Genomic DNA, 27,139 nt, shown 5'->3' on the forward strand with positions numbered 1-27,139 from the left:
TGTCTTAATTTAAAAAAAAAAAAAATTAAAAGACTTCAAACTGCTTCTAATACTATAAATAGTAAAAATGAGCCTTACTGCTGACAACTTATTCTACAAATAAAGGAATTAAGCATGTATCCTGCTCTTCTTGTACTTCAAAGCAATCAAAAGATTTGACAGAAAATCTTTATAGAAGAACCACAACTAGTAAGTACAGAAAAAATGATGGAATCACAAAGTAAGAAAATCTGAAACACTCCATTAAATACCAAAACAGCTCTCAAAAAAGGGAGTATGACAGTTAAAACTGAAACTATTAAAAGCTGAGTGGTAAATAACACTAGGGGGTAATTATGCTGTTTTCTCTACTCATTATGTTCGAAAGCATTCATATATTTCCATTTAAAAAAGTAAACTCTGCCTGGGCACGGTGGCTCACACCTGTAATCCCAGCACTTTAGGTAGCTGAGACAGGTGACCACTTGAGGTCAGGAGTTCCGGACAAGCCTGGCAAACATGGTGAAACCCCATTTCTACTAAAAAAAGCAAAAATTAGCTGGGCGTGGTAGTGGGTCCCGGTAATTCCAGCTGTCTGTATCTCAGGGATAACACAAATGGTTTCGTAGAGGAGGCAATGCTTGAGCTGAGCCTCAAAAGATAAACAGTAAATAGAAATAAAGACACTGAACGTGAAAAACAATATAGCCTGAGAGCATAAAGAAAAGTATAAAACCCAGATTCCGCCAAGATGGCTGAATAGGAACAGCTCCACAGCGCAGTTCCCAGAGAGAGAGAGAGAGAGAGAGACGTAGAGGGCAAGTGATCTCTGCATTTCCAACTGAGGTACCAGGTTGATTTCAATGAGACTGGTTGGACAGTGGGTGTAGCCCAAGAAGGGCAAACTGAGGCAGGGTGGGGTGCTGCTTCCCCAGGGAAGTGCAACTGACCGGAGGATTGGGGACTTCCCCCCTACCCCTACCCTGCACTCCGGTTCAGATACCGCACTTCTCCCATGGCCTCTGGAACCCACAGACCAGGAGATCCCCACAGGTCTGAAAAGCACCACGAGTTAACAGCATAGATCTAAGCGGCAGCTCCAGACACTGCCGTGGGTTGTCAGCACAGATCTGGGTGGACATCTTGACTAGCACCGAGAGTACCTCTGGGACAGAGCTACCCACTCCCCAGAAAGAGGGGGAGCTGAAGGCAGGGAGACAGGTGTTACAGCTGGGTGGTTTCCACTCCAACAAAACCCAGCAAACTGAAGCCCTCTTGTTTGAGAGTTTTGCAGCCAGCGCATCAGTTTGAGCTCAACCCAGGACAATGGAGCTCAGTGGGGAGAAGGGTGTCTGCCATTGCTGAGGTGGGTCTAAACCTACCTGTGTAAACAAGAGGAAGCTTACACAGGAGCTGGACTAAGTCGGTGACAACCCAGCAGTGCCTCTGCAAGTAGACAAGGGACAGACTGACTCCTCAAGTGGCTCCCTGACCCCGGTACAACCAAAAAGATGCCTTATACATGAGACCTCTGTCTGACACCTAGCGGTTACCCTTCTAGGACGAAGCTACCAGAAGAAAGATCGGGTAGCAATCCTTGCTGTTCTGCAGCCCCCACGGGTGATTCCCAGGCAAGCACGGTCTGGAGTGGACCTTCAGCAGTCCTACAGCAGAGGGGTCTGACTGTTAGAAGGAAAACTAAAGAACACAAAGAAAGAGCTTCAACATCAACAGAAAGGAGGTCCACTTGGAGACCTCATCTGAAATCACTAACTGCAAAGATCAAAGGTAGATAAATCCACAAAGATGGGAAGAAACCAGCACAAAAAGGATGCAATTATCAAAGACCAGAACACCTCTCCTCCTCAAAAGGATCACAACACCTAACTGCAAGAGAACAAAACAGGACAGAGAATGAGTCTGACGCACTGACAGAAGCAGGCTTCAGAAGGTGGGTGATAACAAACTTCTCTGAGCTAAAGGAACATGTTCTAACCCAAAGCAAAGAAACTACAAACCTTGAAAAAAGGTTAGACGAAATGCTAACTAGAATAACCAGCTTGGAGAAGAACATAAAGACCTGATGGAGCTAAAAAACAAAGCATGAGAACTTCATGAAGCTTATACAAGTTTCAGTAGCCAAATCGATCAGGCAGAATAAAGTATATCAGAGATCGAAGATCAACTCAAGGAAATAAAACAAGAAGGCAAGATTAGAGAAAAAACAGTGAAAAGAAATGAACCACGCCTCCAAGAAATATGGGATTATGCGGGGAAAAAAAACCCTAATCTATGCTTGAACAGTCTACCTGAATGTGACGGGGAGAATGAATCCAAGCTGGAAAACACTCTTTAGGATATTATCCAGGAGAACTTCCCCAACCTAGCAAGGCAGGCCAACATTCAAATACAGGAAACACAGAGAACACCACGAAGATATTCCTCAAGAAGAGCAACCCCAAGGCACATAATCATACGATTCACCAGGGTTGAAATGGAGGAAAAAATGCTAACGGCCACCAGAGAGAAAGGTCGGGTTACCCACAAACGGAAGCCCGTAAGACTCACAGCAGATCTCTTGGCAGAAACCCTACAGGCCAGAAGAGAGTGGGGGCCAATATTTAATATCCTTAAAGAAAAGAACTTTCAACTCAGAATTTTATATCCAGCCAAACTAACCTTCATAAGTGAAGGAGAAATAAAATCCTTTACGGACAAGCAATTGCTGAGAGATTTCATCACCACCAGACCTGCCTTACAAGAGCTTCTGAAGGAAACACTAAACATGGAAAGGAACAGCCAGCACCAGCCACTGCCTAAATGTACCAAATGGAAAGACCAAAGACGCAATGAAGTCAACTAACGGGCAAAACAACCAGCCAGTAACAAAACTAGCAGGATCAAATTCACATATAACAATATTAACTTTAAATGTAAATGGCCTAAATGGCCCAATCAAAAGACACAGACTGGCAAACTGGATAAAGAGTAAAGACCCATTCGTGTGCTGTATAAAGGCACTCCATCTCATGTGCAAAGACACACATAGACTCAAAATGAAGAAGAAGATTTACCAAGCAAATGGAGAGCAAAAAAAAAAAAAAAAAAGCAGGCGTTGCAATCCTAGTCTCTGATAAAACAGACTTTAAACCAACAAGATCAAAAGACACAAAGAAGGGCATTATATAATGGTAAAAGAATCAATGCAACAAGAAGAGCTAACTATCCTAAATATACATGCACCCAATACAGGAGCACTTAGATACAGAAAGCAAATTCTTAATGACCAACAAAGAGACTTAGACTCACACACAATAATAGTGGGAGACTTTAACATTCCACTGTCAATATCAGACAGATCAACGAGAGAGAAAATCAACAAGGACATACATAACTTGAACTCAGATCTGGACCAAGCAGACCTAATAGATATCTGCAGAACTCTCCACCCCAAATCCACAGAATAGACATGCTTCTCAGCACCACATCACACTTACTCTAAAATTTACCACATAATTGGAAGTAAATCACTCCTCAGCAAATGCAAAAGAACAGAAATCATAATAAATTGTCTCTCACACCACAGTGCAATCAAATCAGAACTCAGGATTAAGAAACTCGCACAAAACCACACAACTACATGGAAACTGAACAACTTGCTCCTGAATAATGACTGAATAAACAATGAAATGAAGCCAGAAATAAAGATGTTCTTTAAAACCAACCAGAATGAAGACACAACTTACCAGAATCTCTGGGACACATTTAAAGCAGTGTCTAGAGGGAAATTTATAGCAATAAATGCCCATACGAGAAGTGAGGAAAGATCTAAAATCGACACCCTATCACCAAAATTGGAAGAGCTAGAGGAGCAAGATCAAAAAAATTCAAAAGCTAGCAGAAGACAAGAAATAACTAAGATAAGAGCAGAACTGAAGGAGATAAAGACACAAAAAAAACCTTAAAAAAAAAAAAAAACCAATCAATCCGGGAGCTGCTTTTTTGAAAAAAATCAACAAAACAGACCGCTAGCCAGACTAATAAAAATGAAAAGAGAGAAGAATCAAATATATGCAATAAAGAACGATAAAGAGGATATCACCACCAAGTCCACAGAAATACAAACTACCATCAGAGGTTACTACACACAACTCTATGCACAAAACCACTAAACCTGGAAGAAATGGATAAAGGCCACTTGCACCCTCCCAAGACTAAACCAGGAAGAAGTTGAATCCCTGAACAGACCAATAACAAGGTCTGAAGTTGAGGCACTAATTAATAGCCTACCAATCAAAAAATGTCCAGGTCCAGACGAGTTTAGAGCCAAATTCTACCAGACGTCAAAAGAGGAGCTGGTACCGTTCCCTCTGAAACTATTCCAAACAAAACAAAAAGAGGGAATCCTCCCTAACTAATTTTATGAGACCAGCATCATCCTGATACCAAAACCTGGCAGACACACAGCTAATAAAGAAAACTTCAGGCCAATATCCATGATGAACATCAATGCAAAAATCTTCAGTAAAATACTGGCAAACTGACTGCAACAGCACATCAAAAAGCTTATCCATCACAATCAAGTAGGCTTCATCCAGGGATGCAAGGCTGGTTCAACACACACAAATCTATAAATGCAATCCATCACATAAGCAGAACCAAAGACAAAAACCACATGATCATCTCAATAGATGCAGAGAAGGCCTTCAACAAAATTCAACAGCCCTTTATGCTAAAAACTCTCAATAAACTGGGTATCGATGGAACATATCTCAAAATAATACAAGCTATTTATGACAAATCCACAGCCAATATCATACTGAATGGGCAAAAACTGGAAGCATTCCCTTTGAAAACTGGCACTAGACAAGGATGCCGTCTCTAACCATTCCTATTCAATATAGTATTGGAAGTTCTAGCCAGAGCAATCAGGCAAGAAAAAGAAATAAAGGGTATTCGATTAGGAAAAGAGGAAGTCAAATTATCTCTATTTGTAGATGACATGATTGTATATTTAGAAGACCCCACTGTCCCAGCCCAAAATATTCTTAAGCTGACAAGCAACTTCAACAAAGTTTCAGGATAAAAAAAACCAATGTGCAGAAATCACAAGCATTCCTATAAGCCAATAACAGACTAACAGCCAAATCATGAGTGAACTCCCATTCACGATTGCTACAAAGAGAATAAAATCCCTACAAATACAACAAAGGAAGTGAAGGACCTCTTCAGGGAGAACTACAAACAACTGCTCAAGGACATAAGAAAGGACACAAACGGAAAAACATCCCATGCTCCTAGTTACGAAGAATCAGTAACGTGAAAATGGCTATACTGCCCAAAATAATTTATAGATTCAACACTATCCCCATCAAGCTACTATTGACCTTCTTCACAGAACTGGAGGAAACCACTTTAAACTTCATATGGAACCAAAAGAGAGCCCACATAGCCAAGACAATCCTAAGCAAAAAGAACAAAGCTGAAGGCATCACAGTACCTGACTTCAAACTATACTACAAGGCTACAGTAATCAAAACAGAGAGATATAGACCAATGGAACAGAACAGAGGCCTCAGAAGTAACTCACACATCTACAACCATCTGATCTTTGACAAACCTCACAAAAACAAGCAATGGGGAAAGGATTCCCTGTTTAATAAATGATGTTGGGAAAACTGGCTAGCCACGTGCAGAAAGGTGAAACTGGACCCCTTTCTGACAACTTACACTATAATTAACTCCAGATGGATTAAAGACTTAAACATAAGACCTAACACCATAAAAACCCTTAAAGAAAACCTAGGCAAAACCATTCAGGACATAGGCATAGGCAAGGACTTCATGACTAAAACACCAAAACCAATGGCAACAAAAGCCAAAATGGACAAATGGGATCTAATTAAACTTAAGAGTTTCTGCACAGCAAAATAAACAATCATCAGAGTGAACCGGCAACCAACAGAATGAGAAAAAAATTTTGCAATCTACCCATCAGACAAAGGGCTAATATCCAGAATCTATAAAGAACTAAAGCACATTTACAAGAAAAAAAAAAACCCATTCAAAAGTGGGCAAAAGATATGAACAGACACTTTTTAAAAGAGGACATTTATGAGGCCAAGAAACATATGAAAAAATGCTCATCATCACTGGTTATTGGAGAAATGCAAATCATGCCAGTTACAATAGTGATCATTAAAATATCTGGAGACAGATCCTGGAGAGGATGTGAAGAAATAGGAACACTTTTACACTGTTGGTTGGAGTGTAAATTAGTTCAACCATTGTGGAAGACAGTGTGGCGATTCCTCAAGGATCTAGAAATAGAAAATCTATTTGACCCAGCAATCCCATTACTGGGAATATACCCAAAGGATTATAAATCAATCTATGATAAAGATACATGCACACGTATGTTCACTGCTGCACTGTCTACAATAGCAAAGACCTAGAACCAATCCAAATGCCCATCAATGATAGACTGGACAAAGAAAATGTGGCATATATGCACCATGGAATACTATGCAGCCATAAAAAAGGATGAGTTCGTGCCCTTTGTAGGGACATGGATGAAGCTGGAAACCACCATCCTCAGCAAACTGACAAGAACAGAAAACCAAACACCGCATGTTCTCACTCATAGGCGGGTGCTGAACAACGAGAACACATGGGCAGAGGGAGGGGAACGTCACACACTGGGGTCTGTTGAGGGGTGGGGGGCTAGAGGAGGGACAGTGGGGAATGGGGAGGTTAGGGAGGGATAACATTGGGAGAAATGCCTGACGTAGGTGATGGGGGGATGGAGACAGCAAACCACTATGGCATGTGTGTACCTATGCAACAATCCTGCAAGATCTGCACATGTACCCCAGAACTTAAAGTACAATAAATTAAAAAAAAAAAAAAGTATAGAACCAGCATGACACATTCAGGTAACTGTTACTAGCTGAACAATGGTAGCGAACAGGGTTTCAGAAATGCCTAAGAAAAAAGAATAGTGGAGACAATACAGCCTACAGAGTGGCTTATGTGCCATACTAAGAAGCTTGGATTTTACTATGGGCAACTAGAAAACCATAAAAAAAAAAAATCTTACCTGAATTTTGGAAAATCACTTTGATTTCAGTATGGAGGAGATGCGTTAAGAAGGGGAGATGGGTTTAAGAGGTTACAAAGTGAGAAAGAAAACAAACATTGTAGCAAAAAGGTACAAATATAAAAGATATCAGCAATATTAAATCCAAAGAATTTTGTCACAATAATGGGCACAAAATGATAGCACAGTATTTAGCAAATAAACAGATGAATAACTGATTAGATGTGGAGATGAGAGGAAACAGCTCAAAATTCTAGGCTTATCTGACTGGACATTATCTTTTTCCCCCAGACATAATATTTGCCTTTCACTGAGGAGAAACATTATGTCTGGGGGAAAAGATCATAAACTTAGCACATCAAGTTAACTTTGAGGTGCATCTAGAGAGCATAGGCAAGGGTGTTTACTGTTCAAAGGAGTATGAAATGCAAAGGCAAAGTCTGAAAGAGAGATGATGATTTGGGAATTGTCAGTACTGGAATGATGATCAAATTTTCCACCAAAAACAAGTGAGGTCACCTGGAAAAGATGTACAACAGGGAGAGAAAGGCTAGGGGCACTGTACTGGTATCACCAACACTTAAAAAATGGATGGGAAAAAAAGAGGGGGGTTGGCGCAGAGAACATATAATCCAAGAGTAAAGAAGAGAATTTTAAAAGTAATTCGAAAGAAAATTTGAAGATAACAAGCAGTAGTGTCAAATTCCACATACAAGTAAACTAAAAACTACAAAGAATAATTGGGCATGGTAGTTTACAAATGTGCTCACCTGCACAGAACAGTTTTAGAAGACAAGATGAGGTACAGAAACCTGACTACAGCAGGTTCAAGAATAAAGAGATAAACAGGAAACACACCCTATTCTTTTTGTTTTGTTTTGTTTTTTGTTTGAGATAGGGTCTCCCTCTGTCAAGCACCCAGGCAGGAGTGAAGTGGTGCAAACACAGCTCACTGCAGCAAACGCAGCTCACTGCAGCCTCGATCTCCTGGGCTCAAGCAACTCTCCTGCCTCAGCCTCCCCAGAGGCTGGGATTACAGGTGTTATCACCACACCTGGCTAATTTTTGCATTTTGTTTTGTAAAGAAACGGTTTCCGCCCTGTTGTCCCAGCTGGTCTTGAATTCCAGAGTTCAAGGAATCCACCTGCCTCAGCCTCCCAAAGGGTTGGGATTACAGTCATGAGCCACCACGCCTGGCCTGGGTTTTTTTGTTTTCATTTTGTACCCTCTTTTCTGCAGGAAAAGAGCTCAAAAAGAAGGTAAGAAAATAGTGTGGACAATATTTGCAACAAGATCCCACGATGAGATAAAGGTGGGCTTCCAGTCCCATTAGGAGACTGAAAATGCTAACTGTGAAAACAAGGCAGAAATTATGATTTACAGCTGAGTCCAGAAGAAGGTGGCAGCTTGATGGGAATGCTGAACATTGTGCCTATGGTAGCCATAATAATTGCAGGCCCCACTCACCTACCTAAGTCAGGATTGGCTAAACCTGAAAGGTGTGGCAATCATGCCTGCAGCTGAATAGGGTTGGGGGAAGTAAGGACTAGGTCTTACTAAATGTTATGAGCAAACTCAACCAACAAAAACATACAGAACTTGAGCAATACAGTAATTTCAAAAACATAAGCATAGTGAAAATATCTATGACATACACTCAATAGCCTAATTAAAGACTCATTTTTTTTTAATAGTCAGTGTCTAGCACAGAGCCTGGTACATAACAGATGTTAGTGGGCCGGGCGCGGTGGCTCATGCCTATAATCCTAGCACTTTGGGAGGCCGAGGCGGGTGGATCACAAGGTCAAGAGATCAAGACCATCCTGGTCAACAAGGTGAAACCCCGTCTCTACTAAAAAATACAAAAATTAGCTGGGCATGGTGGCGCACGCCTGTAGTCCCAGCTACTCAGGAGGCTGAGGCAGGAGAATTGCTTGAACCCAGGAGGCAGAGGTTTCGGTGAGCCGAGATCGCACCATTGCACTCCAGCCTGCATAACAAGAGCGAAACTGAGTCTCAAAAAAAAAACAAAAAACAAAACAGATGTTAGTACATACAAATCAATAACGTCCTGGGGCTGGCTCAGGCTACTATCTCAAGAGGCAGGAACACCTGTGGAAGACAGGCTACATAGGGTCTCCATGACTCAGGCATGAAATTGTCCTTTCTATGCAACCAGAGGGTGGAAAGGCTTAACTGTCCCTGCTGAAAACAAAAGAGGAGAACATGACTATAAGGGCCCTTAATGATAACTCATTTTTACCAAGTAGGTGTATGTGTAGCACTGTGTTACTCACTTATAAGAATTATCATATCTTAGGCTGGGTGCAGTGGCTCACACCTGTAGTCCCAGCACTTGGGAGGCCAAGACAGATTTGTGAATCACCTGAGGTCAGGAGGTCGACATCACCCTGGCCAACATGGTAAAACCCTGTCTCTACTAAAAATACAAAATTAGCCAGATGTGGGGGAGCATGCCTGTAATCCCAGCTACTTGGGAGGCTGAGGCACGAGAGTCAATTGAATCTGAAAGGTGGAGGTTGAAGCAAGCCAAGATTATATCACTGCAATCCAGCCTGGGTGACAGAGACTGTCTCCAAAAAAAAAACAGAATTATCAAATTTTAACTTCTTACCTTAACAACTAACAACTACTAGAAAAGTATATTCCCATTTCACAGATGAAGAAATAGCTTTAGAAAAGTTAAGTAATTTGTCCAAGTTCACACAGAGAGTAAGGGATCAGGTTCAGTGGCACTTAATACGGTAGGAGAAGCTGGTGGCGGCGATAGCATAGCAGCAGAAGCTAACACTTTTATAGCTCTTACTATGTACTATGCAATATTCTAAGGAATTCACATATATTAATTCATCTAATCCTCACAAATTAATGAAGTAAACATAATCTTTATTTTACAAATGAAGAAACAGGGTCACACAACTAGTAAGTGTGGGGCCAGGATTCAAATTTAACCATTAACCTATACAGCTGTTCTCCAACTATTTTTCTTAAGGTAACACTCAATGTATTTGTGTCTCCCAAACTGCAGATCACGACATGAATTTCTTGGTTTATGACAAGCAGATTTTGTTGGTAAATACAAAGAATAGAATAGAATGAACTATCTCATTCCTTTCCCAGTACCTTGACTAGTGCTGGACAAGATGAGTGAGATACTGGAGGTGACAAACTATAGGACAAGCTTAGGTAATGGTTGCATTTAGTTTTGAAATGGGTGGGTGGGGGGGAATAATCAAATTTAACAGTGTAAAATATTTAAGAACGTATTTATGGAGCACAAATCAGAAAACCTATTTCTAGCCGGGCGCGGTGGCTCACGCCTGTAATCCCAGCACTTTGGGAGGCCGAGGCGGGTGGATCATGAGGTCAAGAGATCGAGACCATCCTGGTCAACATCGTGAAACCCCATCTCTACTAAAAATACAAAAAAATTAGCTGGGCATGGTGGCGCGTGCCTGTAATCCCAGCTACTCAGGAGGCTGAGGCAGGAGAACTGCCTGAACCCAGGAGGCGGAGGCTGCGGTGAGCCGAGATTGCGCCATTGCACTCCAGCCTGGGTAACAAGAGCGAAACTCTGTCTCAAAAAAAAAAACAAAAAAAACCTATTTCTTCTGTAAGTGCAAAAGTTACACAGAACAGAAAAAATATTTAAGAATTACTCAAAGCAACTGCAGAGTTAGTTTCAATGAAAAAATCAAAAGAACAATCAATTTTCTTAAGAAATAATACTTTAGGAAAGCTTTTCGAATATGAGGAAAAAAGGTGGGGGGGGGAAGGAGAAGCAGAAAGTTAAAGAAAATGCTCAATTTAACTTTAATAAGCTAAAAAAATTTAGTCACCAAACACAAGCATGCAAAAACAGAGGGGGGAAACATGGTGCCACCAGAGCCTCCTGAAGAACTGAAAACAAATATACAAATTGCAGTTTTAACAAGAATATCACAGTAAGAAAAAAAAATTTTTAACAATGAACTATAAGATAGACAAGAACTGTATCTTAAAATAACTTTTTGCACAAACATAGCTAATGCCAAGAAAATGTAGCACTGAAAGAAAATCACACAACTACCACAAACAAAGAATTAAAAGACTCTTAAACATTAAGCAAAGAAAATACTTCTCACCACCTCAAGAAACTAAAGGTGGCTGAGAAATCTACAGAGAAAAGTGAAAAGCAATGTTCTAAACAAGACAATGACGTAAAACCAACGGAAGTACACCTGGGTGGTGCAGGGAGAAGTTTTGAAAAGCAAGTGGAGAAAGAAATCTTAAGTAAAGGGAGACATATTGAACTGAAAGCCAGTCAGCTTGATAATTAAAAGGAAGTTAAGAAACAAACACAAATTCTGTAAACAAGCCAGCCAGTGAAAGATTAGACTATAAAATAGTAACCAGTATTACACTGACTCAGCTTCCTAAAGCCAGTCCTCATAAATGGGATCAGTGCCCTTACAAAAGGCTTATTTTCCCCTTCCACCATGTGACAACACAGCTATTAATATAAGGCACAATGTACAAGGAAGAAGGCCCTCAGCAGACATCAAATCTGCTAATACCTTGGACTTCCCAGCCTCCAGAAATGTGAGCAAAGAATTTCTGTTGTTTGTAAGTTGCCCAATCTAAGGTATTTTGTTAGAGCAGCCCTAATAGACTAAGACAAGTACAGTAAGATGCACTTATTTTATATACATATTTTTGCTTTAATAAGTATCTCATATCAGGAAAGTCAACATAGAACCTAAGATGGTTACAGCTTCTGTGGCTTTTTAAACATTCAGTTGCTTTCTTAAAATTAATTTGGCATATCGTAAAGCAGTTTTTTCCCTCTTAATAATGGGTAAGTTATCCTTCCCCCAACAATAAAAATACAATAGACAATATCAGAAAACATCATATATAGTGAGATTGTTTTTGACACTCAGTTTCAGTTCTATCTCTGGATACATGTGTACCATGTAAAATACATTTCTATTGAGTCACAGTCAGAAAAAGCTTGATAAACACTACACTACACTATGAAATGTGGGCGTCTTTCCCACAAGAAGTGAGCAAAGAGCCCCTGAGTTTCCAGGTTAGGAACTGGCACTAGAGCACTTCATAAAGCATCAGGTGAAGCTTTGACAAGTATGGCAGCTAAGACTTTGTTGGACTGAACCAGCCCAAGGCAGCTCCGCTGCCCTGTTACAGAGACACCACTCTCTACAGAGTCACTTGGTTAACTTCTTTAGGGCAAAACACAAGTAGTTGACAATCGACTATTAAAGACTAATCGCTGTTCCACAAAAAGATCTTTTTCAAATATGCCTCTTTAAATTCCCTTGAACATTACAAGAGTAAAAATACATATGGGCAAAAATATTTTTTATGTAAATATCTGAGAATTTTTTTCCTGTATAGGCACTCTTTGAAACGTAAAGACCCTACCAATGAACTTTTACATACACAGAAACCTTGCACACTAGCTCCCACTCACCTAGAGGACTGCTATCCTCATTATTCCTACTCCCAGGGTGCTTCTCCAATAACTAGCAGGCCTAAGGAGATACTGCCACCTAATGGCAAGTGCAATGAACTATGTCTTGTGGCCCTGTTTCCACACCTCACCTTGGCTCCTCTACCTTCAACATTAGGCCTCAAAAAGATTGGATGCACACAAGTCACCATTGTGCCTATCTTGCTCTCATGAGTGATCCATCCCACACAATCTCTTATTCCAGCACTATCCATAGAACATGGTGCCACAAGAAATGTTCCCTATCTGTCCTTACCCAATACATATATCTGCCCTGTCAATATAGTAGCCACTAGCCAAATGTGGAACAAGCATTCGTAAACTACATTAAAGAAATATAGTCTTAATGCAGACCAGTGAACTCTCACTTAATTCTAGCTAGAATTTTCTCCTTTCTTATTAAACTAATTATAAAATACTCTATATTTTAACATTTCTGGGCCAGGCATGGTGGCTCATGCCTATAGTTCAAGCTACTTGGGAGGCTGCAGTAGGGGGATCACTTAAGCCCAGGAGTTCGAGTCCAGGCTGGGTAATATACTGAGACCCGGTGTCAGAAAAAGAGCCAGGCACAGTGGCTCACACCTGTAATCCCAGCACTTTGGGACTTTGGGAGGCCCAGGCGGGTGGTTCACTTGAGGCCAGGAGTTCGAGAACAGCCTGGTCAATAGGGTGAAACCCCATCTCTACCAAAAATACAAAAATTAGCCAGGCATAGTTGCAGATGCCTGTAATCCCAGCTACTCAGGACACTGAGGCACAAGAATCGCTTGAACCTGGGAAGCAGTGATCTGAGCTCACACCACTGTACTCCAGCCAGGGAGACAGAGTAAGACTCTGTCTCAAAGAAAAAAAAAATTCTCCCTATAATTCTACCACCCTAACACAACTATACAACTATTCTCTCACGCATCCTTCTACATTTGGGTACTGGTTACTGTACTGACAGGGCAGATATATGTATTGGGTATGTACCTTTAGAAGGTACTCATGTACCCTTCTAAGTTTCATCTATACAACACAGTCAGTTATATTAACTCTCTAGATACATTTTAATGTACTACTTTTAAAATATCATTGTTTTATAAATATATCCCACAGTTCTACAGTTATATTTGTTATTTTAAGGGCTACAATATATTACATTGAATTAATGTGCTATAAATCATTTAACCACAGATGACTGGACCAAAGATTATAAATATCTTTATCTTTCAAAGTACCACTTTTAAAACTACCCTGGCAAAATGAATACAGAGGAGGTAAGAGTAAAGAAACATTATCACATGATGAAACACTGAAGCACTTATAAATGGTTTAGCCTAACAAAGCCAAGAGCATACATTAACTGCTGCTGTCAAATAGTTTAAGATGCTATACAGAGAGTCAAAATAGTTTAAGTTGTGACAAACGGGCAGAACTAGATCAATGAACAGAAATAAGAAAAGGGCAGTTTTCAGCCCAAAATAAGGAAAACTTTTCAAACTATCAAAATTATTCAAGAAAGTAAACTACATAAAAAACACTAAGCTGTCCATATGTGAAAGCATTAAAAAAATAAGCTAGATAAGCACTTGCCAGAGATAGTGCAGACTCTTACAACAGGTAGGAGGCAGTACTAGACAACTTCTTAGGTCCCCTTTCACTCAAATATTCAAATATTTATTAATCATCTGCTATAATCCTAGCGATGTGCTAGGTATACAAAAGTGCACAAAACAAACAGGGTCCCGATGCTTTTTCCACTTACAGCCTAGTGTAGGAAATAGAGAAAAAAAAAAGTAATAATTACAAATCACACTGCCACCTATGCAACAATCTTGCATGTTTTTCACATGTACCCCAAAACCTAAAATGCAATAAAAAAAAAAAAAATTACAAATCACAAGTGCTGTAAAGGAAAATGGTGAAATGCTACAGTAAAAATTACAAACTGAGCATCAAGGAAGGCCTCTCAGAGGGAGAATATTTAAAGTTGTGGACTAAAGAAGAGTTAAGCTATGCAGAGAGTGCCCTGGAGCAGTGGAAAGCCACTTAACACATAAGCTGGGGAGTGACACAATCTGATTTACATTTCTAAAAGATCACTCTGGCTGTTATATGGAGAATGAATAGGAAAGAAAAAAATGCAGAAGCAGGAAAATCAGGTAGGAAACTAGGTAGGAGTCCAGATGAGAAACAATGATGGACTAGGCTGGTTGAAGTCGATGGATAAAAAGGTGTACCAAATTTCTTTCTTTTTGTTGAAACAAGGTCTCTCTCTGTCATCCAGACTGGAGTACAGTGGGGTGATCACAGTTCACTGCAGCCTCAACCTCCTTGGCTCAAACAATCCTCTCATCTCAGCCTCACTAGGAGCTAGGACCACAGGTACATGCCACTACACCTGGCTAACTTTTTAATTTTTGTACACAGGGGGTCTCCCTGTGTTGCCCAGCCTGGTCTTGAACTCCTGAGCTCAAGTGATCCTCCTGCCTCCCCAAGTGCTGGAATTACAGTCATGAACCACTTCAACCCAGCCAACAGAAAGGTTTCAAGATATATAGGGGAGACAGACACTACAGGACTCAGTGATGGGTTAAACTCAAAGGATAAAGTTAAAAGAGAACTCAAATAAGCTTCAGATTTCTGGCTTGAACAACTAATGGGATTGTACTGTCATTTTCTGAGATAAGAAAGTTTAGGGGAGGCATGGATGTGAATCAAAACAGGAATCCAACTTTAAGTCTCCATGATTGTCTTTCTACCCTTAATAGAAAGTTTCTACTAAAACTTGCTCATGATTCATTCTTTGCTCTTTAAAAAGCAGTCTGTGGAAGGGGAAATACTATAAAGGTGACTGGGCCAATTGAAAAAAAAAACAACTGGAATACAAACGGTAGATTATTGCGTCAATGTTAAAATTTAGTGAGGTTCATACTGTACAATTTTTTTAAAATCCCTATGCTTAGGAAATACATGTTGAAGTAGTTAGGAAGTAAGTTGCCATGATATGCATGTAAATATACACACACACACACACACATTCATATATACATATATATGAAAGAGAGCAAACAATAAGAAAATGGCACAATATATTAACAACAAGTAAACCTGGATAAAGAGTATTTAGATATTCTTTGTACTATTCTTGGTCTTGCAACATTTCTCTGAGTATAAATTAACAAAATAAAAAATATATATAAAACGTTTTTTAAGACAGTCCCAGATTTATCTTACTCACGCCAAATAATTCGAATTCCTTTAAACTCATAGTATTTCTCTCCTCAAACCACTCTATCATGTCTTATCCATTACCCAGAGTAGTGTCCCCATCAGGGAGACAAGGAACATACACAACATACTCTATAAAGAAATGGCATAAGAATTGAGGACTGTAAGAGGTTTCTTGCAATCTGCCATCTCCCATGAAGGAGCATGTCCTTAACTGTGCTCTCTGAAATGCACCATGTCCTTACCTATAACAGATGGCTGGATTATGGACTCCTTTCAGTTCTAGATCTACTCTTCTCATGTAATATACAGCAATAAATCTATCAAATTAGCATGATCATGTGATATCTGCAGATCAGATGTTCCTCCTACAAATGTCCATGGTTTAGCTGGGTATCCCTGGGTACAGCAATTATTACACTATTTTATTTTTAAAATCATGTTTTCCTGTGTTCTATTTTCTCCAGTAGACTGAGAGCTCCCTGAAGACAAGCAGCATGAAATACTTAGTTTTTTTTTTTAATTCCTAGAGACTAATCTAATACATAAAAAAAACACTTAATAACAGCTACTGAGTGAAGAAATGAAGATCACATTGAAAAATCTTTCTTATGATTGCAGCTCTACTAAATGTTACTATTTTTGCCCTTGGATATAGCAGTATGTAGCAAGAGTCGTACTCTAATTCAGTAGTGAAGGAGACATAACTTCTAGGGGTTGCTGATAAACAAGTGAAATTGCCTATAACCTGATACATAATCCCAAAATCTTGTTTACTTCAATAATTACCATTATAATTTTATAAAATATGATTAATAAAAAGTAAAATATCTTAGGCCTGAGTCTCAACCACACCTCAAAATTAAAGTACATTTTATTTATTTATTTATTTATTTATTTATTTATTGAGACGGAGTTTCGCTCTTGTTACCCAGGCTGGAGTGCAATGGCGCGATCTCGGCTCACCGCAGCCTCCGCCTCCTGGGTTCAGGCAATTCTCCTGCCTCAGCCTCCTGAGTAGCTGGGATTACAGGCATGCGCCACCATGCCCAGCTAATTTTTTTGTATTAGTAGAGATGGGGTTTCACCATGTTGACCAGGATGGTCTCGATCTTTTATTGAAAAAGGGAAGAGAATATTCCAAAGAAGCTTCAACAAAGTCCCACAGAATAATAAATAGAGCTACAGACAAGACGAGCCATAAATAAAAGGTCCTATGCCAGCCTGAGAGAATGAGATGAGAATGAACTGGGTGTTTGGGAGGGGAGGAGAAAAGAAATTAACTGGACTCCGTGGAGAAAGACTAAGCAGTGGGAATGGGAATGCAAGACAGAGCCAGCCTTTGCTCCTGGCCAGCCCTGGGAAAGCTGGTTACAGGCAAAAAGGAGCCGGAGGTTGGGATGTCCCCCAGGGAACTTTGGGGACAGCAGCAGCCAGAGGTGTGGCCAGGGCAGATGGCACCGTCACCTCCTTACCTTCAGGCATCTCTTGGTCACGGATGTGGTGGACCTGAAGGCCCTCATCAGCTTCAACAATCAATTCAGCAGGCTCTTCAACAGCAGCCATGGGCGCTGCTGCTATTGTGTCCTCAGCTGATGCCTCACAGACCTCAGATTGAGAGGGACACCCTGACCCCTCATGCTGTTCCAACTCAGGGCTGACCTTGGGGCACACGCAACAGGTCAGTATGCACCCCATTGGACTGTCTGCCGCCACCTGTGCCTCTGCTCACAGTGTCGGCCACGCACTCCCGCTGCCCTAGGCCGAGGTTATGCTGCACTTGGCAGAGATGGTATCGCCGCTGCTCGCCTGCCCACCCCACAGCTCAGCCCCAGCCCCAGTCCCAGCCCCAGGACCAGCCGGGGCTCGGGCCAAGGCCCGCACCCTGCCGCCTCCCTTGAGTTGACTTGCTTGGGAGAGTGAAGAACAGCCGACTTATTTAATAGGTTGTCAACCCAACGAGCGTTGGGAGACACAACAACTGCCTCAAGACAGTACAAAAGGAGCTCCTCCTCCTTCTGCAGTCACCTACAGACTGAAGCCCACTGGCCCACTGGCCTCAGAATGCCCCGCCCCATACCTCACAATGCCCCACCCTGGATTCCGCCCCTCCCCCGCTGCCTGGGCTGCCCCACCCTGTGGTTTATGATGCTGCTGCTCTCCTGGCTCCTCATGCAGTGCCAGTGGGACTAAGGTTTTCATTCATCACCAGTTTCCTGAGCTTTTTAGTCCTAAGAAAAGCACAGGGTGGTTCATTACTGGAAGCCATCTTACCCTATGAGTTCGATACAAAGTCTCAGTTAGTAGAGTGGCTCCCATTAGCAACCAAGTTGAACAACTTTTATTTGCTAACTGAATGTAGATACAACTGAATTGTTCACTGCGTCTGTAACGAAATACTCCTCTCCTGTCTTCCAAAGAGTGGTAGTTTTTGTCTGCAACTTGATCACAGCAATACCTGGGGCCCTAGCTCTACTCTCACTAAAGAGTTATGGCTGTGTGTCTTGAATGACACCTTGGGACCTATCCTGCCTCCACCTCCTTCTCCATAAAATAGAAACCTTCTGAAATGCTGAAACTTACCAGCTCCCTTTTTCCTCCCCCCCCCTCCCCGTTTCTTCCTTCCACGTAGGGACTTTCAGATTTTCTTTTACTAACAAAGCTCTAAGTATGATTTTGTTATATAAAATCAAGAGCCATAAAGTGGGGTACCACAGTCCTAACTCAATAAAGATGAACACTCAACATGTGGCAAGCAGTATGTGCCTGACAGTGTTCCAAGCGGGCTATGCTCATTTAGCCCTCAGAAACAGTCTCACAGATTTTAGAGAAGACATTGAGATGGAGAAGGTAAGTTAGTTATCTCCCCAATGTTACATGACTCTCAGGCTGGGGCCATTATTTAACCCTAGGTAGTATGAATTCCCCAATTCCTCAAGTGTGACTATCAGAAAGTGGATTGTTTCATGTTGACACTGCTATAAAGAAATACCTGAGGTTGGGTAATTTATAAAGGAAAGAAGTTTAATTCCAAAAATATATCAAAAAGCAAAGAGCATCAACACAATGAAAAATTTACACCAACTAATGGGCAAAACAGCCAGCTAGCATCAAATAGCAGTATTAAACTCACATATATTCAAATTGGATAAAAAGCCAAAACCCATTGGTATGCTGCCTCCAGACCCATCTCACATGCAATGATATACAAAGACTCAAAACAAAGAGGAGGAGGAAGATTCACCAACCAGAGAGTAAAAATAAATAAATAAAAAGCAGGAGATGCAATTCTCTCCTCTGATAAAATAAACTTTAAAGCAACACAGATCAAAAGAGGCAAAGAAAGACATTACATAATGGCAAAAGGATCAATGTAACAAGAAGAGCTAACGATTCAATAGATCAACGAGACAGAAAATTAACAAGGACATCCAGGACTTGAACTCAGACCCGGAACAAGTAAACTTAATAAACATTTATAGAACTCTCCACTTCAAATACACAAAACATACATTATCACCTCACACCTATTCCAAAAGTGACTACATAATTGGAAGTAAATCACTCCTCAGTAATCGCATAGCATTTCATAGGTTTAAATGAAATATTGGTTGGCTACTTGTTTGTTATTTTCTTCCCTTATTCCTTCCTGTCTACATCATTAAGTATAATTATTGGTATAAAAAAGGTTTTCAATACCCATTACTAAACTGCATTCTAGCCTGGGCAAGAAAGCAATACTCCTATTCTCTCTTTTTCTCTTCCTTTTTCTTCCTCTTCATTCTTTTTTCTTTCTTTCTTCCTTTTTTTTCTTTCTTTAAAAAAATAAAATAAAATGAAGGAATTTATTCTTTTTGAATTCACCCCAATTTGAGACAGTTACATTAAAAAAAAAAAGTACGCATATGTCAAGGTCTGTATCAATATGTAATATCAATATAATCAATGCACACAACAGTATGTATCTGTACTTAAATCATCTCTTTAGCACTAATTATTACAATCCGATGGGCTGCAAAGCGAAAGTATAAAATCCCACAAAACCAAAAAAAAAAAAAAAAAAAGAGTATTCAAGCCAGGTTTCAATCAATGTAAAAGTTTATTTTGCCAAGGTTAAGAACATGCCCAGAAGAAATAAACACAGAATCACAGAAACAGTCTGTGGCCTGTGATTTTCTCCAAAGCTGATTTTGAGAGCTTCAATATTTAAAAAGAAAAAGTGTGGAAGTGTGATGCCTCTGGCTTTGTTCTTTTTGCTTAGGATTGTCTTGGCTGTGCAGAGTCTTTTGTGATTCCATATGAAGTTTAAAGTGTTTTTTTCCAGTTCTGTGAAGAAGGTCATTGGTAGCTTGATGGGGACAGCATTTAATCTATAGATTACTTTGGGAGGTATGGCCATTTTCACAATATTGATTCTTGCTAACCATGAGCATGGACTGTTTCTCCATCTGTTTGTGTCCTCTCTTATTTCGTTGAGCAGTGGTTTGTAGTTCTCCTTGAAGAGGTCCTTTACATCCTTTGTTAGTTGTATTCCTAGGTATTTTATACTCTTTGTAGCAATTGTGAATGGGAGTTCGCTCTTCATTTGGCTCTCTGTTTGTCTGTTATTGGTATATAAGAATGCTTGTGATTTTTGCACATTGATTTTGTATCCTGAGACTTTGCTGAAGTTGCTTATCAGTTTCAGGAGATTTTGGGTTGAGACGATGAGGTCTTCTAGATATACAATCATGTCGTCTGCAAATAGAAACAGTTTGACTTCCTCCTTTCCTAATTGAATACCCTTTATTTCTTTTTCTTGCCTGATTGCTCTGGCTAGAACTTCCAATACTATGTTGAATAGGAGTGGTGAGAGAGGGCACCCTTGTCTAGTGCCTGATTTCAAAGGGAATTCTTCTAGCTTTCACCCGTTCAGTATGATATTGGCTGTAGGTTTGTCATATATAGCTTTTATCATTTTATGATTATGTTCCATCAATACCTAGTTTATTGGGAGTTTTTAGCATGAAGCGTTGTTGAATTTTATCAAAGGCCTTCTCTGCATCTATTGAGATAATCATGTGGTTTTTGTCTTTGGTTCCGTTTATGTGATGGATTACATTTATGGATTTGTGTATGTTGAACCAGCCTTGCATCCCTGGGATGAAGCCTACTTGGTCGTGATGGATAAGCTTCTTGATGTGCTGTTGCAATCTGTTTGCCAGTATTTTATGGAAGATTTCTGCCTCGATGTTCATCATGGATATTGGCCTGAAGTTTTCTTTTTTAGTTGAGTCTCTGCCTGGTTTTGGTATCAGGATGATGCTGGTCTCATGAAATGAGTTAGGGAGGAGTCCCTCCTTTTGTATCATTTGATACAGTTTCAGAAAGAATGGAACCAGCTCCTCTTTGTACGTCTAGTAGAATTCGGCTGTGAACCCATCTGGACTTGGACTTTTTTTAGTTAGTAGGTTATTGATTGCTGCCTCTACTTCAGCCCTTGTTATTGGTCTAGTCAGGGTTTCAGCTTCCTCCTGGTTTAGTTTTGGTAGAGTACAAGTGTCTAGGAATTTATCCATTTCTTCCATCAAAACGGCATGGTACTGGTACCAAATCAGAGACATAGACCAATGGAACAGAACAGAGACCCCAGAAGAAACACCACACATCTACAACCATCTGATCTTAGACAAACCCAGCAAAAACAAGCAATGGGGGAAAGGACTCCATGTTTAATAAATGGTGTTGGGAAAATGGATTAGCAATGTGCAGAAAGCAGAAACTGGACCACTACCTGTCACCTTACACTAAAATTAACTCCAGATGGATCAAAGATTTAAACATAAAACCTAACACCATAAAAACACTAGAAGAAAACATAGGCAAAACCATCCAGGACATAGGCATAGGCAAGGACTTCATGACTAAAACACCAAAAGCAATGGCAGTAAAAGCCAGGATAGACAAATGGGATCTAAATAGAAATTCCATTTGACCCAGCAATCCCACTATTTAGAACTATAAATCATTCTATTATAAAGACACATGCACACGTATGTTCATTGCAGCCCTGTGTATAATAGTAAAGACCTGGAACCAACCCAAATGCCCATCAATGATAGACTGGACAAAGAAAATGTGGTACATATACACCATGGAATACTACACAGCCATAAAAAACGATGAGTTCGTGTCCTTTGTAGGGACTTGGATGAATCTGGAAACCATCATTCTCAGCAAACTGACCCAAGAACAGAAAGCCAAGCACTGTATGTTCTCACTCATAGGTGGGTGTAGAACAACGAGAACACATGGACTCAGGGAGAGGAGCATCACACACAGGGGACAGTTGGCGGGGTAGGGGAGAGACATGCCAGATATAGTATGCACCTAAAGTAAAATAAATAAATTAAAAAAAAAAAAAAACATTGGCTCAGATTTGTTATGACACACTATGCTGGCCAAACGGAGCACATTGGGGTGCTGTATTTGGTGCAAGGGATGCTGCTTGGCAACCTCTGATCGAAATACAGCTCAGTCATATCTTGAGCGCCAATGGTGATGGGGAGATCACCACCTCTCTGTGCTGCCTCCTGCCTCAGATCCAAGTGGGTGCTGATGGTACAGCATCTCCAAGTGGCTTCCTAGCCCTTGGGACTGCAGACTTCTAGGGCCCTGGCAATGCTTTCTCAGTAAAGAAGCCTAGCTGGCAAAACACATCCTTTCCAAAGCCAACATAATGCCCCTGCCTGCCTACGGCCCTCTCTGTCTGGGAAATGTGAATTCTTCAGCATCCCCTGGGCAAAAGCAAGACTGTCTGGCCGGCCTCAGTAGCCCTTCTATTAATTCGCAACTGGCAGTCACAGCTTTGTAAGAGCCCTTGAGCCAAGTGAGCACGTGCAGGAGTTGGCTGCCTCCTCAGCTCGATGACAAGCCTCCAGGGGACTGAGGCTGGACTTTCTGCTCTGAGTGAATTACCCCATGGTGGCCAGTGTTGTGGCAGGCACAAGGGCCACTCAGGCTGCTATGACACTTGTCAGCCCATCATTTGTATGAAGGCAAATGCCTTCCAGGGTAGGAGAGGGCAGAGAGAAGTGACAGGCAAGCCCAGTCCCCAGGGGAGGCTGCTGGGAACGGCCTGGGGCAGGGAAGGAGGACATAAGATTGGGAAGAAGGCCCTGCTCAAGGGGCTAAGGCAGCTGCAGTTACTGGATGCCTCTGTCCTCCTCTCAGCTGGCCCCTGTCAGAGCCACTGGCTGCTCCTTTCCAGAAATCTCTGGAAATGTATTTCAGATATATTTCTGGATTATATTTCAGTCTGACTGAAATATAACTGAAAGAACAATTAACTAATGTATCCGAATAAAGGCATTCTTAGACCTCAGAAGTCCTTACGCATAAATCAGACAGACACTAGGGAAGGTGAGGGGAAAGGAGTTCCAACCTTGCAAATAATTAACACTTTGAACTGAACAAATAATTAAAGTTTAGTGAAATGTTGCCAGCAGGTCCCCTGCACAAACCAATAAACAAGATACCTGTAAAATCCCAAGAGGGTAAACTGCAAATTTTGTAAATTGCCACTATTTTTAACACAATACCAGCCTCGTCAACACCAAGAAGAAATTAGAAAATGACGTTTCCCAACTCCAAAGTGAAATGGAAGAAGTAATCCAAGAATCACGCAACGCAGAAGAGAAAGACAAGAAGGCCATCCCTGATGTGAATAAGATGAACATTTGTCTTACTGACACATACAGGGTCCAGAGCCAAAACCTAAATGCCAAAGTGGCATGGCCTTGGCATCTGCCCAGGCACTCGGCCACAACTCTCGCTGCTGTGGGCTCAGCAGAGCTCAAGGACCGCCCCCTCCAGAAGGAAAGGGGAAAGGAGTCACAGGGCCGTTTCCTAAATGCCAGGGCCAGTTTAATTCTCACAAGCTCTCATTTTACGGAGAAGGAATTCCCACCCGAAGGCCCCACCGCCAGGATGTGGAAAACCTGAAACCTGAGCTCAGATCATACCAACGAAATTCACATTCCCATCACCCCACGACTCAGCCTTCAAGACCCTTCTGCCTGGAATGATGACATACCGGTGGGCTTGGCCATGCACTGCCTGACCCTGGCCGGCAGTGAACTGAGGAGACCATCCAGCTGGGACCCAGGGAGGAGGCAAAGAGGAGACCCCTCAGCAAGGTCTGTTTCTCCTGCCTGGGCTTGTCCTGCACCCAGGGCCAATGTGGCCCTAGGAAGTATCTAGAACCCTCCCTTCCTCTTCCCTCTAAATGTCCCCAGACCTTCAGAAAAGTCCATGCTTAAAGAAAGATTCAATGAAATCATTTTCAAAAAAGAGGATACATACATACATGCATACATACATACAGAAGCAGGAGTGTACAAGACTGGGCAACATAGCAAGGCCCAACCACTACCGAAAAAAAAAAATTAGCCAGGCATGGGGATGCATGCCTGTTGTTCCAGCTACTCAGGAGGCTGAGACAGGAGGATCGCTTGAGCCTAGGAGTTCAAGGCTACAGTGATCTGTGATTGTGCCATTGCACTCCAGCCTGGTTGACGGAGCAAGATTGTGCCTCTAAAAATAAAAATTTTTAAAAAGGAAGTATGACTGTGTGTCTGTGTCACAGCATGCAAATTCGACAAGTATGAGTGCATGAGAGAGAAAAGACCACACACACACACACACACACACACACACACAGCATGGAACCCAGGAACAGATACTGCCACAGTCAGCCTGCAGATGCAGGAGGGCAGGAGGTGCTCAGTCACAACTCTGTGTCTGCACAGTGCCCAGCGCCTGCAAACCTGTGCTCTGGGCCAGGCCCAAGGAAAAGTGGACCCTAGGGTGGGATGGCGGTACACTCCACGACCCTCAACGCCCTCGGGGAGCAGCCCTGCCAGAATCTGCCAGGGGCTCAGCTACAGTTCCCACCTGGAGATGGCGCAAGTCACTATCGGTGGCAACCCCTGGCCCTGTCCTCCCCCACCAGCAGCAGGAAACCCGGGACCGGATGTCACCATGGCGCCTAATGTAGGTTGTCGGCGGCACAGCTGCAAGGTGATGGAAACCGGTGCTCAGCCTCATCGTGGGTGCTGCAGTGGGCCCAGAGTCCGAGACCCCACACTCTGGGCTTGGGCCAAGGATGCACGGGTCATAGGGTAGGGGGAGGTGCCTTGGGCGACCCCCAGGCTGTCTGAGACCAGCCCTGCAGCCTCCCGTGCATTCTGCTGCACCTGCCACTTACAGATGGCATTCAGCAGTGTGGTGGCAACCCAGGATCCTGCCCGCCTCCAGCAGCAACGCGGACCCAAGGGCCAGACCCTGCTGCGGTGCCTAAATCAGGCCTCGAAGCAGGAGGAGGACTGGAACTGGCATCCAGCCCCATCTCAGTGGCTGTAGGGTACCCAGCACCTGTGACCAGCACCCTGAACCAGGGTCGAAAAGGAAAAGAAGGAGGGCGGGAACAGGCACTGCCACCATCTGCCACGGGCTCAACTGTAGCTGCCACCTGCACACGACGCGGCGGAAGCGGCGGCAGCCCCAGCTCTGCCTGCAGTAACCAGCAGGGGGAGACCCGGGGACTGAGGCCGCCTCACAGGCTGCCACCTGGCCACCTCTGCACCCCTGTCCCTGCCCCGGTGGCAGCCAGCCACGCTCCTACCTCTCCGGCGCTCTGCAGTCTCCGTCGCTGCCACCCACCGCAGCGAGGCGAGCCGTGGTGCCACAGGCTCCAGCCTCCAGCATGCAGCAGATGGCTCTGCCTTCTCCTGGCATGGAGCAGCTGGGCGGGTAAAGCCAGGAAAGCCTAGAACAGGACACGGAGAGTGATAGCGTTAGACCCCCACCTTGTCCTGCTGGCCACTGGGTGGCACGGGCCAGTTTCAGTGAAGGCACTCACACCCACCCTCCACAGTCCACAGCATCTCTTTTTGGCCCAACCTGGTTAGGGAGTGGAGACTGGAGACACGATGGTGCCTGGGCTTCCCGCTCCACAGGAACCACTGGGACCACCCAGGCTGTGCTCGGGAAGCAGGAGCAGCAGAAACTCAGACCAAGTCAGCCCTCCCCACCAATGTGCTGGTTCCCACTCCTGAGACCTCCACCCACAGGGCCCTGTCACCCCATGGTGTCTGCTACTGCATGCCTGGGCATCCCTGGCAGACTCTGCAGCACAGAATGTGAGGGCTCAGGCCTGGGAACCATGATGGGTCTGGGTGCCCTGCTGTGATCAGGATTTTCACAGAAACATGTGCCCGCCACGCAGGAGGAGATGGTCCTTTAGAGTTTAGAATCCAGGGAGAGCAGGACCACTCCTCTCTCAGGGACCACCGCTGTCACTGAAACCTCCATCGCCTGCCACTGGTAGTGCAGCTTCCGACAGAGCCCCTAACCCACTGCCACCGGCAGTGTAGCCCCAGGATAGTGTCAAAACCCCATCCCCCACCACCAGCAGTGTAGCCCCAAGATAGTGCCAACACCCCATCCCCCACCACCAGCAGTGTAGCACACGATGGCAGCCCCTAACCTGCCCCTGCCTTAGACACCGCAGAACTCGATGGCACCCGCAAACCAACCCCCTGCCACGGGCATCACAGCCCGGGACAGCGCCCCAACAGGCTCCCTGGGGTGGGCAGTGTAGCCACAGATAGGGTCCCCAAGCAGAACCCCACCGCAGGCAGTGATGCCCCCATATGGCACCCAAACCACCCCCCACTGCGGGCACTGCAACCCTCAATAGTGGGTGCCCTAACTCACTCCCCGTCGGGAACAGTGCAGCCCTGGATAGAGCCCCCAACCAACCCCCTGCCTTGGGCAGTGCAGCCACAGAGAGCACTCCAAACTCCCTCTCCACCTTGGGAAGTACCACCATGGATAGCTCAGGTAGCCCAAAAGTGCACCCAACCTGCCCCTGTCACAACCCACGCAACCTGAAAGAGCACACTCACCCACTCTTTGCCAGGCAGTGCAGATCCCTGGGAGCACCTGACCCACCCGCTGCCTCTCCACCACTCAGGCTGTGTATCTAGCCCCCACAGTTCCCCCACCAACCCTCTACCCACCTCCACAGGCAGTCCAACCCTGTGTAGCTCTCCCAACAAGCCCACCAACCTCTGTCTCAGTGTAGTCCCCATGGCGCCTTTAACACCACCCCTCCACCCCACCGGAACGCTAACCCATCCTCGACCGCCAGCACTGCAGCCCCAGATAGTGCCCCCAACCTGCTCCCCATGTGGGAAATGCAGCCTAGGACAGTGCCCCCAAACAGCTCCCAGACACAGGCGATGATGTCCTGGATACCACACCCCACA

At 43.2% G+C, this 27,139-nt stretch overlaps 1 protein-coding gene across 2 annotated transcripts in view; it reads right to left on the bottom strand.

The window, feature by feature from the left end:
• LOC135271928 (WASH complex subunit 2-like) overlaps positions 1-25,631 on the bottom strand; it is a 127,116-nt gene extending 101,485 nt beyond the window's left edge. For both annotated transcript variants that reach the window (XM_064370051.1, XM_064370050.1), the window contains exon 1: positions 25,492-25,631. The gene's annotated coding sequence lies outside the window, so the exon portion shown is untranslated. The remainder of the gene's footprint in view (positions 1-25,491) is intronic.
• Between the last annotated feature and the right edge of the window lie 1,508 nt (positions 25,632-27,139).

This window comes from Aotus nancymaae, unplaced genomic scaffold (genome assembly GCF_030222135.1).
Source record: "Aotus nancymaae isolate 86718 unplaced genomic scaffold, 86718_ANA_hifiasm-v0.15.2.pri h1tg000099l, whole genome shotgun sequence".
Lineage (NCBI taxonomy): Eukaryota > Metazoa > Chordata > Mammalia > Primates > Aotidae > Aotus > Aotus nancymaae.